Source organism: Pseudorca crassidens, chromosome 17 (assembly GCF_039906515.1).
Source record: "Pseudorca crassidens isolate mPseCra1 chromosome 17, mPseCra1.hap1, whole genome shotgun sequence".
Taxonomy (NCBI): Eukaryota; Metazoa; Chordata; class Mammalia; order Artiodactyla; family Delphinidae; genus Pseudorca; species Pseudorca crassidens.
In genome coordinates this window covers 3,458,668-3,474,223 of record NC_090312.1, presented here as the reverse complement: position 1 = coordinate 3,474,223, position 15,556 = coordinate 3,458,668, and the positions used below count along the sequence as shown (strand labels likewise).

General features: G+C 47.6%; 1 protein-coding gene across 3 annotated transcripts in view; it reads right to left on the bottom strand.

The window, feature by feature from the left end:
• PTK2 (protein tyrosine kinase 2) overlaps positions 1-10,116 on the bottom strand; it is a 252,734-nt gene extending 242,618 nt beyond the window's left edge. For 2 of the 3 annotated variants that reach the window (XM_067712794.1, XM_067712793.1), the window contains exon 1: positions 9,984-10,116. The gene's annotated coding sequence lies outside the window, so the exon portion shown is untranslated. The remainder of the gene's footprint in view (positions 1-9,983) is intronic. The other variant, XM_067712804.1, reaches the window with a different exon arrangement.
• Between the last annotated feature and the right edge of the window lie 5,440 nt (positions 10,117-15,556).

The window sequence follows — 15,556 nt, the reverse complement described above, 5'->3', positions numbered from 1 at the left end:
ATGGACCTAGAGTCTGTCATACAGAGTGAAGTAAGTCAGAAAGAGAAAAACAAATACCGTATGCTAACACATATATATGGAATCTTAAAAAAAAAATGGTTCTGACGAACCTAGGGGCAGGACAGGAATAAAGATGCAGACGTAGAGAATGGACTCGAGGACGGGGGAGGGGTAAGGGTAAGCTGGGACGAAGTGAGAGAGTGGCACGGACATATATACGCTACCAACTGTAAAATAGATAGCTAGTGGGAAGCAGCTGCATAGCACGGGGAGACCAGCTCGGTGCTTTGTGTCCAGCTAGAAGGGTAGGTTAGGGAGGGGTGGAGAGAGACGCAAGAGGGAGGAGATATGGGGATATATGTATGCATAGAACTGATCCACTTTGTTATACAGCAGAAGCTAACACAACATTGTAAAGCAATTATACTCCAATAAAGATGTTAAAAAAAAAAAAAAAGCTGGGCTTCCCTGGTGGCGCAGTGGTTGAGAGTCCGCCTGCCGATGCAGGGGACGCGGGTTCATGCCCCGGTCCGGGAAGATCCCACATGCCGCGGAGCGGCTGGGCCTGTGAGCCACGGCCGCTGAGCCTGCACGTCCGGAGCCTGTGCTCTGCAATGGGAGAGGCCACGACAGTGAGAGGCCCGCGTACCGCAAAAAAAAAAAAAAAAAGCTATACAGACACCTACCATATGATCCAGCCATTACAATCCTAAACAACCATCCCCAGGAAAAAATAGAAGCCTGGGTCCACAAAAAGATTCGTACAAAAATATTCATATGCTTTATCCGTAATAACCCAAATCCAGAATCAACTCTCTACACGTTGATCTATACATTTAATGTCATCCCAAACAACAACCGGAAGAATTTTTTGGGAAGTTGCCAAGTGATCCTAAAATATATACAGATCTGCAAAGGGTTGAGGATAGCCAAGGCATACTTGAAGGAGAATCAAGTGGGAAGAGGTCCACGAGGAGATAAGACTTATTATAAAGCTACAATACTGTAGGCAGCTTAGTACCAGAGGGATCAAATAGAGTCCATACACACACATATATATGGACCTTTCATTTACAACAAAAGTGTCACCACAGAGCACTGGGGGAAAGGAGCATTTATTCTTTTTAAGAAATGGTGTTGGGACAACTAAGATGTCCACATGTTAACGAAAGTGGATTCCTCCTTCACACTACACACCAAAACCAATTCCAAGAGAATTATAAAGGGGAAAGGCAAAATCATAAAGCATTTAGAAAATAACAGGAATTAAGTTCATTATCTCAGGGTAGGGAAAGACACAAAAAGCACCAACTATAAAGGAAAAGACTGATAAACTGCACTACATTAAACTTAAGAACTTCTCTTCATTCAAAAAAGAAAAAAACCAACCCACCAAGCTACTGAAACTGCAAGACAAAGTAGGAAGAGGCAGTGGCAAAATACATAAGCAACAAAGGACCTGTGCTCTGAATATACAGAAGTCTACAAATAAATTTCTTTAAAACTAATAGAAAAATATGGGCACTTCACAAACCAGTGAATACAAATGGCCAGTAAATGTATAAAAAGATGTGCAACCTCATTATAACCAAGAAAAGGCTATTTAAAACCACAGGGCGGGGGGCATCCCTGGTGGCGCAGTGGTTAAGAATCCGCCTGCCAATGCAGGGGACACAGGTTCGAGCCCTGGTCCGGGAAGATCCCACATACCGCGGAGCAACTAAGTCCGTGCGCCTCAACTACTGAGCCTGCGCTCTAGAGCCCATGAGCCACAACTACTGAAGCCCGCGTGCCTAGAGCCCGTGCTCCACAACAAGAGAAGCCACCGCAACGAGAAGCCCGTGCACCGCAACCAGAGAAAGCCTGCGCGCGGCAACGAAGACCCAACGCAGCCATAAATAAATAAATAAAATTTTTAAAAAATAAAATAAAACCACAAGGTGGTAATAATACTACAGAAATGACCCCAAGGCACTGGGAGGGGAGACTGACAGGGGAACAGAGACAGACGGGGATGCGCTGAAGCTGTAATCAGAGAGAAGGCTGCTCAGGGGATGCAGCCTAATGGTTAGGGAGGGCGGGGTCCCAGGAGAACCATCCACTGACATCCACTGAGAAGCTGCTCTGGGCCAGGCACACTCAAATGCACTTGCCCTCTGCATCCTCAGCTTCCGCATTCAAGGCTCAAAATATTGGGGGAAAATCCCAGCAAGTTCCAAATAGCAAAACTTGAACTTGCCACACTGGCAATTATTTACATAGCATTACACTGTGTTAGGTATTGTAAGTAATCTAGAGACGATTTAAAGTATACAGGAGGGTGTGCATTTAAAGGTATGTATGTAAATACTACGTCATTTTAGGTAAGGGACTTGAGCATCCAAGGAACTTGGTATCCGAGGAGGGTCCTGGAACCAATCCCCCACGAATACTGGTCAGACAGCTATACATTTAATGGGAGTCACATTAATGCGACCTTTAATTTCACTTGACCAACTTTAAGGAGAAAGAAATTGTTCCAAAGAGCTCCAAATGAGATCACGTTACACCTAATTCCTTCTGCCTTTGACGAGTTCTTCGTCTCTACCTTTGTAACAACTTTCACACACTTAAAAGATCCCTTGGACTTCCCTGGTGGTGCAGTGGTTGAGAGTCCGCCTGCCGATGCAGGGAACACGGGTTCGTACCCCGGTCCGGGAAGATCCCGCATGCCGCGGAGCGGCTGGGCCCGTGAGCCACGGCCGCTGAGCCTGCGCGTCCGGAGCCTGTGCTCCGCAACGGGAGAGGCCACAGCAGTGAAAGGCCCACGTACCGCCAAAAAAAAAAAGACCCCTTACCACAAAAGGCCCACAACAGCGTCATTTGCTTTAGTCTCTGTAATTCCAGGACCTCAGCATGAGAGACTCTTCTTCAATCATCAAACAATCACTGACTGACCATCTACTATGGCAGCATGAGGAAAAGATAATACAGAATCCTTGTCCGTCAGCTTATAATAAGTCTATTTACCAACAGATGCATCTAATTCTGCACAAGGCACATCGCCAATCCCATTTGGTGCACTAACTTTCACTTAGCCGCCTTCTTAGGAAAGAAAGGAAAGGACAAAAGGCAAAACGAAATTCATTAAACTTAAATATGAATGTAATGCTAGGCACAGAATCAATTCACACAATGCTGCTTCATTAGTCACCCCAAGACTTGGCAATCACCCTGACTCTAGTATAAAGCTAGCCAATTTTTCAGCACCAAAGCAAAACCACCAGGGAACGTGTGCCTTAAGCACTCACATGTACACACTCTCCTGTTATCTGCCAAAAGCCACAAGTCCGGGAGCCACACAAACTGCCACTTCAACATAAGAGTTCATTTAAAATCCACGCCGAGGTTCAATTAAAATAATTACGTGGTCTCAGCAGAAAACAGTCAAACTCCCTACTCAACAAAAGGAGTTGTGAGGTCTTCTCAAGACTCTAAAAACCCTTAGGAACATGTTTAAGAGTCCTGACAGGAAGGCAACCTCATTAGCAAATCTAAGTGGTCAAAAAGACCATACACGTACCTCTGCCATTTATGACTGATGTCTGCCTGCTACAACTGGCGTTTCTTTTAAAACACTCTAAAGCAGTGGTCCACGAACATTAGCGTGCATCAAAAGCTCCTGACAGCAAGTTGAAACTGACCACCGGCCCCGCCCCCAGAGTCAGATTCAGCAGGTCAGAAGCGGGGCAGGAGCATTTGCACTTCTAACCTGTGGCTACTTTGAGAACCAATTCAACAACCTGAAGCTTCCTGGTCTCTGTGAGAGTGCCTGTTTCCCCACACCGTACAGCAAGAATAAGGGGGAACTCGCTGAGGAAGAACAAACTGCTCTTTTTTACCCAGATGTTGACTTTCCCCCAAGTAAAGGTAAGTGACCTGTCACGGCAAGGGAAAGCTGGCATGTTGTATATGTAATTGGCACTGCAGCCATACGAAAATGGGTTTTGAAAATGGTTTCAGGGCATAATGGAAAACTCTTGTAAAGCAGCCAATGAATCCAGCTGATTAGTAAAAGACACGTTAGAGCTTCTGGACCAGTAATGAAGGAGCTTTTACAAGTCCCGCTCATTTTGTGTCGCCTTGAGCAATTTTCTATATCTGCAGAACTTAGGATGAGTCCTAAAGAACACAAGATCAATTATACAGGATCAGTTTCTAGAAAAAAAGAACAAAACTGTCAAGGGGCAGAGCAGTATTTTTTCCCTGGCCCGAGTCTGATGACAGTGGTAATCTAAAATAAAGCAGACAAAGGTGAAAACACGATAATCCAATTCTTCCCTGGTATCAAGTCCTATGTGGTTTTAAAGTGAGGTCCTTTACCAAGGCAAACAAAACGCAGACAGCTAACGGATGTAATAGCTGTTCTCCAATAATTAATAAGTCTGGGTTATTCTACTCAATAAATATTGTGTCAGGTACTGAAGATGGAAAAGTGTGTAAAACGAAGTTTCTGCCCTCATGGTGCTTCAATCCTCACGAGAAGACACACAAGCCACTAAAAACATGTAATGTGTAAAATCATTTAAGCTCTTCCTTTAGGCCAGCAAAGACAAATGCATGTTTTGGTCACCAGTAGACATGACGAGCACCTTGGACTACTTTCAATACAGAATATGGGGGCAGAAGGGAGATCCTAGGCACACACAGCACACAGACACGACCGTTTAGGTTCTTCTAAGCCTTGGTCTTGGTTCACTGGCCCCAAATAAAGGAGCAGAGTATATGCCGACTCTTAAAAGCAGAATGGGGCTTCCCTGATGGCACAGTGGTTAAGAATCCATCTGCCGGGCTTCCCTGGTGGCGCAGTGGTTGAGAGTCTGCCTGCCGATGCGGGGGACACGGGTTCGTGCCCCGGTCCGGGAGGATCCCACATGCTGCGGAGCGGCTGGGCCCGTGAGCCATGGCCGCTGAGCCTGTGTGTCCGGAGCCTGTGCTCTGCAGCGGGAGAGACCACAGCAGTGAGAGGCCCGTGTAACGCCAAAAAAAAAAAAAAAAAAAAAAGAATCCATCTGCCAATGCAGGAGACACAGGTTCGAGCCCTGGTCCAGTAAGATCCCACATGCCGCGAAGCAACTAAGCCCGTGCGCCACAACTATTGAACCTGCATGCCACAACCACTGAAGCCCATGTGCCTAGAGCCCGTGCTCCGCAACAAGAGAAGCCACAGCAATAAGCCCGCGCACCACAGTGAAGGGCAGCCCCTGCTTACTGCAACTAGAGAAAAGCCCACATGCAGCAACAAAGACCCAATGCAGCCAAAATTAAATTAATTTTAAAAATATATTTTAAAAAAAGCAGAATGGAAAATTCTAAGTTGGTGAGAGTAAGCACATTCATTTCAGAAACATTTATAGAGCAGCAATGTATCAGAGGTTGTAAATACTAGGATTACTACAAGGGGCTCATACCTGTGTGAGAAATGTGCAATTTGCTTTTCCCTTACATACTCCTTGCTTCCCACAAAACTGTCTTCAAACACCAACCCCTCAAAAAAGTCACCAATGAAAAAACTGTAAATGTGGAAGTTACTAAAGCACATCTTGACAAATAAGAAGTATCAATCACTGCATCATGCATTATATACTTTACCTAATTCTAAATTAATTTCAAATAATTAAACAATTTTGGTATATTAATTAAAATGTTTACCTATACTATGTTGGCCAGATCAGAACTTCATGATCTGAAAGCGTCAGATTCAAATAGAAAATACAATTATCTAAACTTTCCCAGACATGGTCATTACACTAGCACACTACTTATTCCTACTGCAGAGACTGGATTAAGATTTTACAGACTGCTGCTTTTCCAGCCAGGGAGGCCGCAGGCAGGCTATTAGGAGCTGGCACTGCAGAGTCTCTCGGGTCTGTCCAAGCCGTCCACCACTGTGGGCTGAGGACCCGGGCGAGCTACTCTAACTCGATGCTTGCAGGGTTTCATCTACAAAAGGAGAATACAGACAACAGTACAACTCAGTAGTTCTAGCGAGTAAAAAAGGAGATAAAGCACTATGGCACCCAGCTCAGGCCTGGCACATGGTGTTTAACAAATGCAGTTCTTCCCCTACCACTGGCAAATATTCAAATGTGTAACTTCAGTCATTCTTCTTGATGTGAAAAATGTGAAAAAGCTTATAATAAATAGCTATGTACATAAATAAGATTTAGGTAGGATTATTTTAATTAAGTACAAAGTTTGTAAGGAAACACCTTTGTGTCCTTAAAAATAGGTAAACTTTGTGGTGATGCTACTAGTATTTTTCTCTGAGGCTTCCAACTGCTAAAGAGTGGGAATAGTGCCACTTGGGGAAACATTTATTTCCTACTATGTCTATAAATCATTTCCTTACTATTTATGCAAATCAGACTATAATTAACAGTTTTGCTAAAAATTCCATTTAAACTGAAAGTTTAACTATATATGTGTATCTGAATTTCATTTCCATCACAGAGCCTAGTAAAAAACAATACAACTGTTACAGATAGAAACAGAGGGGGCTCCTCTGCTGATTTACAATCAGAAACACATTTGTACAGTTCTGAATGATAAGATTTAGCACAATTCCTAGAAACTAATGCCAGAAACTGGTACATATGAATTTCATTTCTCTTGCACTGGGTTGCCTTTTGGTAGTCATGAAATGAAGAAGAAAAAGAACCCTGCCAAAATGTCAGTAGAGAGAAAAAGCAATAAAGGGCTCAAATAATCCACTACTAAACACTGTTTTACAGAAAAGAAGGAAAAAAACCATAACTTCTGGATGTATCTGGGTGAGCTAGAGAAACACAGGTGCACCCAAGGCAAGCTGGAGCTGCTCTCCATCCTTCTCCATTCCAGGGATCCTTCTAAAGGGTGATAAGCAACTTAACATTTGAATGCTTATTTGCATTCATAAACTTCTTGGAGTTTATTACTATTGACTCAAGTAAGGTCATTTACTCTGCCCAAATTTTTTAAGTTAACATTTTAAATACAGACATCAGTGAAAATTCTCAAAGATCCCCACAGTAATTTTTTCTAATTATTTAAGGGATTTCACTAAGAGGAAACTAATGAAAATATGTTCTTAAACTAGAGCTTTACAGCAAAATAAAGTACTTCAGAAACTACACTTTTCTGATTTACTAGCAAAAAAAACTTATTTAAAAACTCATTTCACAAATATGATAAAAATAAGAGAACTTTTTACCAATGGCATTTTTTGCAGATCTAGAACAACAACAAAAAAAATCTAAAAACGTGTGGAAACACGAAAGACCCCAAATAGTCAAAGAGATTTTGAGAAAGAAAAGGGAGTTGGAGGAATCAGGCTCCCTGACTTTAGACTATACTATAAAGCTACAGTAATCAAAAGTAACAGAACTTTTTTTAATGCCACTGAAATTTAAAACAAGATTTATTCTATCTGAAAATGTCTAAACTGAAAATGTTTAATTTAAAAAAATTAAAGATTTACATACTGTATTAACAATTTGAATTGCATCTTTTGTTACCCTTAAGACAATTTTTAATTATTTTTCTCAAAATTAAGACACATTAAAATATTGGAAAACAAGGTTTCCATAAAACCTTTAGAGATATGAACTAAGATCCCACCTCACTATAACTCAAAATAACATGCAAAGATAGTAATTTTCAAAATTATCTTTTGCTACACGTAACACTTTATAGCACCGTAGACTATATATGTATATACAAAATATAACAATAATTTCTTCTTAGGAAGCTCATCAGTATTTTTTCTTAAAGGGAACAATTTAACGATACGATTTTGTTATTTAGACAATTTCTCCAACTTTCTAGTAAGAAAAGTTGTCTAGCTGAAGAACCCAGGTTTGAGAATTGGAACATTAATTTCTGTACTTTCCAACAAAGGGCATGGAGTGTTACAGAGAAGAGTTTAGCTAAAAATGTTTTAATGATCCTTACTGCCATTCCTAACTCCCGCTTTCCCCAGACACTTAGCAACCGCTGCACTAGTGGATCTAACACTCCTGATCACTCCTGATCTAACACTTACTACTCACTTTCCATGACAGACAGCCTCAGACGATCTCCTGTAGGAGTTGCAGCATTCTTTGCCCCACATCATAAATACTAAGTTTTGGATTCAATGTCTTTATTTAGCCAAGCACTTGCTTCTCAATGCATCACCTCTGAATGATGTATAGTCCTTCTATTCAGTCCTTTCATGAAGTCTTATGGGGCCACGTTTACATGGGAACATGTATTTTAAACGATATTTTCCAGTGCTCGTTATTAAACTGGATTATTTGATAATGACCTGAAAGAAATTCTTCTGAGGAGAATCTATAATATTTGATCTTGCTGTTTCAGCAGCAGTTAGTACACAAGTGTTCAGAAGAGACTAATGGCAAGTTCAACTAGTTTTTCCCCTCCAAGAGTAGCCAAAAATATAAAACAATATACTCATAAAGATACTAAGACATACTATCTTTATGAATTGAAAGTTGAAACACAAACTTCCTTTAAAAGTTTCATGTGTTTAAATACTACAGGGTTTTAAACATTAACTCAATAGTACAACTGGACCAAAATATTATCTACACTGTACCTCAACAAAGTACGCTGAATGCTAGTTTACTGTGAATCTTAAATCACTTCATCCACATACTTTCCTCCCACTTTTCAGAGGTTGTCAAAGACAGGACAACTAACCTGAGGGCTTGGCTGTGTCATTTCAATGAAAAGACTATTTTCATTACCCGTTTTACAAATACAGTATTAAAGGTGAGGCTCTGGTATTGCATTTTGAACAGTAATGGCCTGTTTTTCCAACCACGAAGATGTTTACATCCCAAGTAAGAATCCCAATGATGGTCGTCTTAAATACAGACCCCCAAACTCTTACATCGCCTTCAACGTGACCGTATTTCAACCAGTTCCCATGAATACCACAATATTACTATTCTCTTGGTCTCACTGCCAAAAACCCAGCTGCAGGCTACCTAAGGAAGAATAAGACACTGTTGAAATGGCAAAAACAAAAACCTTTACCCTTAATGCACTGAGCTACAAAATCCGGCAATCAAAGAAAACCAAGTAACAGCGTACACACACACACACACACACACACACACACACACACACACACACACACACTCCTTTGAGAAAGAATGGGGTGCCAGGAAAGGACCCAGAGTGCTTCCAGCTTGCTCGGCGGGCGCCGCGGAGTTGGGGGCTGGGGCGAGAAGAGGAGGAAACTTAGGAAGCGCAACGAATCCTGCCAGGTCTTCAGGGCTGCCGCCGAGACAGCCTCCGGGCTGCACAAAACTTGAGCGCGGGCCGCGGGGGACGCAGCCGCCCCGCCGCCCCGCACGCGGGCTCGAGGCCCACCCTTCCCTGCCCCGCGGGCCGGCCGATCCCCCGGAGGCCCCGCGGATTCCCTCTTCCCCCTCCTTCCTCTCTCTCCCCTTTTGTTTTGGAGGCACTCGGCCCGCCCCGGCAGAGGCCGGCCGGCCTCCCCGAGGCCCCGGGCCTCCAGACCTTCGGACTCTCCGAGCCCCGAATCCCCCTGCCTCCCCATCTTCCCTGAGCTCCCCGGCCTCCCTGCGTCCCCCGAGCCCCCAGCCTCCCTGAGTCACCGGCCTCCTCGCATCCCCCAAAGCCCCCTGCTTCCCGGAGCCCCCGGCCTCCTCACGTCCCCCGGCCTCGAGACCCTCAGAGTCTCCTAGCCCCGAACCCCTCGGCCTCCAAGCGCCCCCCGCCCCCGAGCCCCCGGCCTCCTCGGGCCCCCGGCCTCCCCACGTCCCCGGCCTCCCGGGGCCGCGGCCGGCGCGGGAGGGGCCGGTCTCCGCCGCCGGGACTGGCCGGTCCGGCCCCGCTCGGCCCTCCACCCTCGGGCCGCGGCCCTGCCAACAACCAGCTCCGGGAGTCGGCCCGCCAGCCTGCCCGCGCCCCGGCCCCGGCTCCGCACTCACTCGGACCGCGCTGGCGCCGGGAGACGAAGATAGACGACGACCGGGCGGCGCCGCGGATGATGGGCCTCGTTCCCTCCCACGCCTCACGCCGCGGGCGCACAGCAGTCCCGGCCCGGCGGCGGCGGCGGGCTCGCGCCCTCGGGGCCGTGCTGCGTCGGCGCGGGCCGCGCGTGCGCGGCGGCCTGCTGAGGCGCGCGCCTCCCTCCGCTGCGCGCGCCCGGCCGCGTCCCCGTTCCGAGCTTCCGCCTCCCGGGAGCACTGGGCATGCGCGCCGCGCGTCGCGGCCCGCGCATGCTCACCACGCCGCCAGGCTCTGCCCCCGGGATCTTACTCGGAACGCCAGGCCCGGGCTGCGGGTGGACGGGGTCAGCGCGCGGGCGTGGCTGCGGCCCCGAGTGGTGGCCGCGGGGAAGCTCTGCCCGGGGGCGGGTGCGGCGCCCCGCCGAGCGGACTTCCCGGGGGTCCCTCCGGCCGCACTCTGGGCCGGCGGGGTTGGACGGACTACGGGGAAGCCCTCGCACCCCTTTGCTGCCCCGAGCCCCAGACCCTGCTCCTCTGGAGGCCTCCCCCACCCCGGTCAGCCGCCCTACAGCCCCGCCCCAGAGTCGGAAGCACGGATGTCCGGACGCGGTGTGTGCCCGCGCCGGCCCGTGTCCTCTCCAGGCCCACCAAAAGGGTGTCCCGGACCCCTCTGCAGATAGGGAAGCAGGCTCGGGGGTTTGTTCAGGGGCATCATAGCTAGCTAGTGCTGGGCGGTACCAAGATTTGATCTTCGAAGATGGTCTGGAAAGAGCTTTATAACGGCTTAGAGGTGGACACATTATCTACCTGAGCGCCAGCGGGGCACTGATCTGGGTCCATTAACCACCAAGGCGCCTGTACCCTAGGTGCTGAGGCTTGAGAAGGGAGAGGAGGATCCCAGGCAGAGAGGGGCTGAGATGAGAGCCGGTTTTGACTGGAGCATGGGGTTGTGGGGTGGGGATGGGGGTTCTGGGTAAAAAATGAGGCGGCCAGGGCCCTGTGAAGTCGTGCTCAGGTGCCTGGCACTTATTCTTTAGGCAGCAGTGAGCCTTTGAGGGTTTTGCGTTTAAAAAAAAAAAAAAAAATCACGGGCAACCTTGCGGTAGGAAATGAAACCAGAAGCAGAGCAACTTTCATTTTTCATGGTGTCACTTTGATTCTCACCACAAGGCGAGAGGCAGGATAAGCACACAGTTCTCCTTTTGAAAGGTGAACTCCCTGAAGCTCAGAGAGGTGACCCTCCATTCCCTTCTCAGGAGCTATAATCGATGATAACAGAATCCGGTAAAATAAAGTGCTTTCGCTTAGCAAGAGCTTTACCATTTTTAAGTATTTTCTTTTATTATTCTTTCATGAAATACATACAGCTGGTGTTTTTAAACTACATTTAAGACTGTAAGGAATTGTGTCTCTCAGTGTCAGCCCCAGGGCCTTTGCACTGGCTGTTTGCTCTACCTGGAAATCTTTCCCTCTGCTTGGACCTTCTTACTCCCTCACTTCCTTCAGGCTCAGATGTCACCTCATTAGAAGTCAACTGATCGCTCTGTATGTAATAGGAACCACCAACTACCCTCCACCCTTTCACACACACTCCCCACCCCCTCATCTGCTCTGTTGTTGTCCAAAGCACCCATTGTCCACCATAGCCGTACACTGTGTGCTTGTTTATTTCTGCATTGTCTGCTCCCTCCACTAGAACATTAGATTCACTAGAGCAGGAACTTTGTTCACTTCGGGGTCCCTTGCACATAATAAAATATTTGTTGAGTGAGTGAATGAAGCTTTGGGTGATGTGAAGTAAGGAATTATTATTGAAAGTATAAGGAGGGAATGGGAGTCAGGGGAGAGGAGTGAAGGAACAAAAGGGGTTATATTAAGGATATCTTTGGGGGAGGGAACTGTGCTTAGTGTGGTAGGCTAAAAACAGGCACCAAGTCTTTGACACTCCTCCCAACAAGAGATGGAATCTACTTTTTCACCCGACATATTTGGACAGATCTTGTAACTTGCTTTGACCAATAAAATGTGTCTCAAGTGATGTACGACTTCTGAGCTGAAACCTCAAGAGGCCATGCGGTTTCCACCCTCTTAAACAAGCCTAAGCTAGCCTAGCGAGTGGCCACTGAGGCACCCTGGCCAACAGGCTGCCAACCACCAGGCAGGTGAGTGAGGCTGCACTGGACCACCCAGACCCAGTCAAGCTTTCCGCTAACTGCAGCCACCTGCGACCCAGAGAGACCAGCAGAACTGTCCAGCTGGACTCAGCCCAAACTGCCAAATCAGAGAGTTATGAGCAAATAAAATAAAAGCTTGTGGTTGTAAGCCTCTCACTTTGGGGTAGTTTGTTACACAGCCATAGATAACTGATACTTTGTTTCCTCAACTTTACCATGTTATGTTTAAACTTGATACTCCTGAAGGGCAGCTTTGATTGTTCTTTAGCTTAACAGAGGAAGAAAGTAGGGAAACGGCGAGAGGAAGAAGTGATGCAAATGAGAAGGGCAAACAGATACAAAAGGAGAAAGGTAAAAGGTGAGGAGCGTGTTGTCTAACAAACCCTGCTTTTCCCTGGAGCATACCTGTGGTGCCTTAAGTGCTCAGCCTCGGGAAATGGAAGAGCGACGGAGCCGACCGAGACTCAAGTGCAGCTGTTCACCAGCATCCGACGATGATGGGCAGGTTGCATGATGTCGCTGAGATTCATTCCTCATCTGTAAAATGGGACTTATGAAGGCTGGGGAGGAAATGGACCATCCTGTAAAACACTCAGCAGAGTGCTTGGCGAAGTATACCCTCAGTAAGTTCTTGATTAGCTGCAGCATTACTGTACGGGTTACTAATCATCTTGCTCATGGAGGGCATACTCAAAGGACCACCCAGAGCAGAGTGTTACTGAAGGCTGATTGTACTCAGGCTCTGTTGGTCAGATCCTTTAGACACTGTCTCTAAACCTCGGAACTGCCCTGCCCCATATACACTGTGATCATCAGACCCATTTTATTGATGTGAAAACCGTGACTCAGAAAAAACGAAACAACGAGACAGACAGCAAGACTGGAATTTAAAGCCACAATGTGTCCAACTGCAAAGCCTGTGCTCCTCTCTCTCCCTGTGAGCCTCTGCTGCACTCAGGCCCCGTACAAAAAACAAAACACAGAACACCATTTGGTTCTCCCTTCCTGTGCTGCACCAGATGGGCCGAGCGCTGACCTTGCGTGGGAAGCTTTCAGGAAGGGCTTCCTGTGTGTTGGCAAAGCAGCTGTACCCACCCTCAGAGCAGGTCCCCCTTGAAGAGCCCCTCGCCTGCCTCATTTGGAGAGGGCTTGCCCCCAGGAGAGACTTGCTCACGTGGCGAAGCAGAAACACGGTAATGCACGGTAATGAGAGCACAGAAACTGATGACCGAGGCCCAGGTCACTGCCCACATTGTGCCACTGACCAGCCTGCCATCTGCCTGGAGAAGCTGCAGTGAGAGAAAGTGGGACCCAAGAGACAGGTGCCCAGGCTACCTCTAGGTCCAGTAAGATGTGCCCCAAGGAGCTATGGGCCTGACACATCACCGGGGTTGCTGGCCCTCGAGTGTTAAGAATCAGAGACTACACAGGGACCAGTGAGCAGTAGCAGGGGAATGAGAAAGGAGGCCAAGAGACCTAGGTTCAAATCCCAGCTCCCACGCATGAAAGCCCGGTGGCCCTAAGCAGCCATTCAACCTCTGAGCCTCAACCCCTTCATCTGTAAAATGGGGGGGGGGAGGGCGACAGCAAGAGCAGAAGGGAAGGGGTCAGTGGATGCCCCGAGGGAAGATGCCCAAAGGGGAAGCAGGGTAAGGGAGGGACGAGTGATCAGAAGACAGAGCTCCTCCTTCACATTCTGGCCCAACTAAAGACCACATGGGCCACGACCACAGTGTGCAGTTTTCCTGGGGGGGAACATTCTGGGCTCACAGGATAACTAGACAGTTTCTGCACGTTTTACTACATGCTTGAAATTTCACTTTCCATGGAACTTGATGCAGGGATGTGAGGCTATTAACGCCTACAAGGGTGGGTCACGCCCACCAGCAGGGCCTGCAATGGGCACATCTCTCCAGTGGGGAAGTGGGAGCAATTCACCCCAGGTTGGGGAGCAACCCCAGCAGAAGCTAAGGGTGCCCCAGCCCCTCCAGCTCACACAGATCATCCCCCCAGACCCCACCAGGGTGTGCCAGGTCCCTCCGATACACAGAGCGCGAGCTGGACCTCTTCCAGGCCCCACCTCCACTCTGTGCCCCCCAGCCTCCCCCATGAGTGGAAGTGAGTGGACGCTGCCACAAGCAGTGGGCAAAGGATTGCACCTGTGGGGCTGTCCCGGGGATTCTGCTCCTGGGTCTGGGCCCCATGGTCACTTCCCAACCCCCAGCCCCCCACACACACATGCACACACACACAGACCCTACACACACATACACAGAATGGACACCCTTCCCCTGTACGGTGCTGAACAGGTGCAGGCCAGGGACACTCCCCGCACCCCTCCTGACCTGAGATACCCCTTTGGTCCGGAACTTGCAGCTAGGGCTCAAATCAGAGTCCATCCAGGGCTCCCACGTACCCTGCACCTGCTGCTGCCCCTGCACCAGCCTCCAGAGAGGAAAAGGGCCACGTTTCCTGGGAAATTCTGCCCCAAACTATTTATTATCTCATTTAATTTTCACAACCACCTTGGATAAATCCTATTAAGTGCATTTTACAGATGGGTAAACTGAGGCCAGAAAGTGATGGCTACCCAGCTCAGGTCTACCCAGCATGTAAGCAGCAAAGGCAGGATTCAGATGAGCTTGTGTGGCTCCTAACGAAGCCAGTTGTGTTCTCAGCCACTGAGCTTCTTTGCCTCCTAAGGCTGTGTGTCCTCATGCCCAAGACAAGGGCAACCAGGGGGAGTCCAAGTGAGGCCCACAAGCCTTCTCTCTGCAGTCAGGGGTTGGGCAGTACAGCCTCATTTAGAGAAGACCCCACAGCTGAAGGGTCTCCATCAGCCCTGTTCTAGTTGTGGAATTGCCGAAAATCACTTTCTTGATCGTTCTCGTTGCTTTGATCAGCAGTAAATCCTCATCAAAGCAGCGTCCTCTTTGCAGATTTTGTGGGGGTCATGCTCGGCACAGAGGTCTGCTTGCTTTTTCCTCATTTGCAGTTTCTAAAATTTAAGCAAACTGCCATTTTGGAGATTTCTCATGTTTTTCATCTTCTCAGCTTTTTTTTTCCTTTTCTGAGCTCCATTTCCATCATGACCTTGACTTGTACTAATTCTCAGTGATACAGAGCAGCGCTTCCCAAGCTACCTGTAGGGTGAGACCAGCTCTTTTTTTTTGCAGTCCATTGTGGACTGATACGTGCAACAAAAATAAATAAATTATTAGAAATAAGTGAAATTTTTAAAAAGCAATGACATACAAAGTTCAAGCCCTGATTTTTTATTATTAGATTCAAAGAACATAAAACAGCTCTGTTAAATTGCTTTGAGCGCCTCTAAAACTCTTAATTCCTGAACTTATCTCCCCGTGAACTGGTAACAGA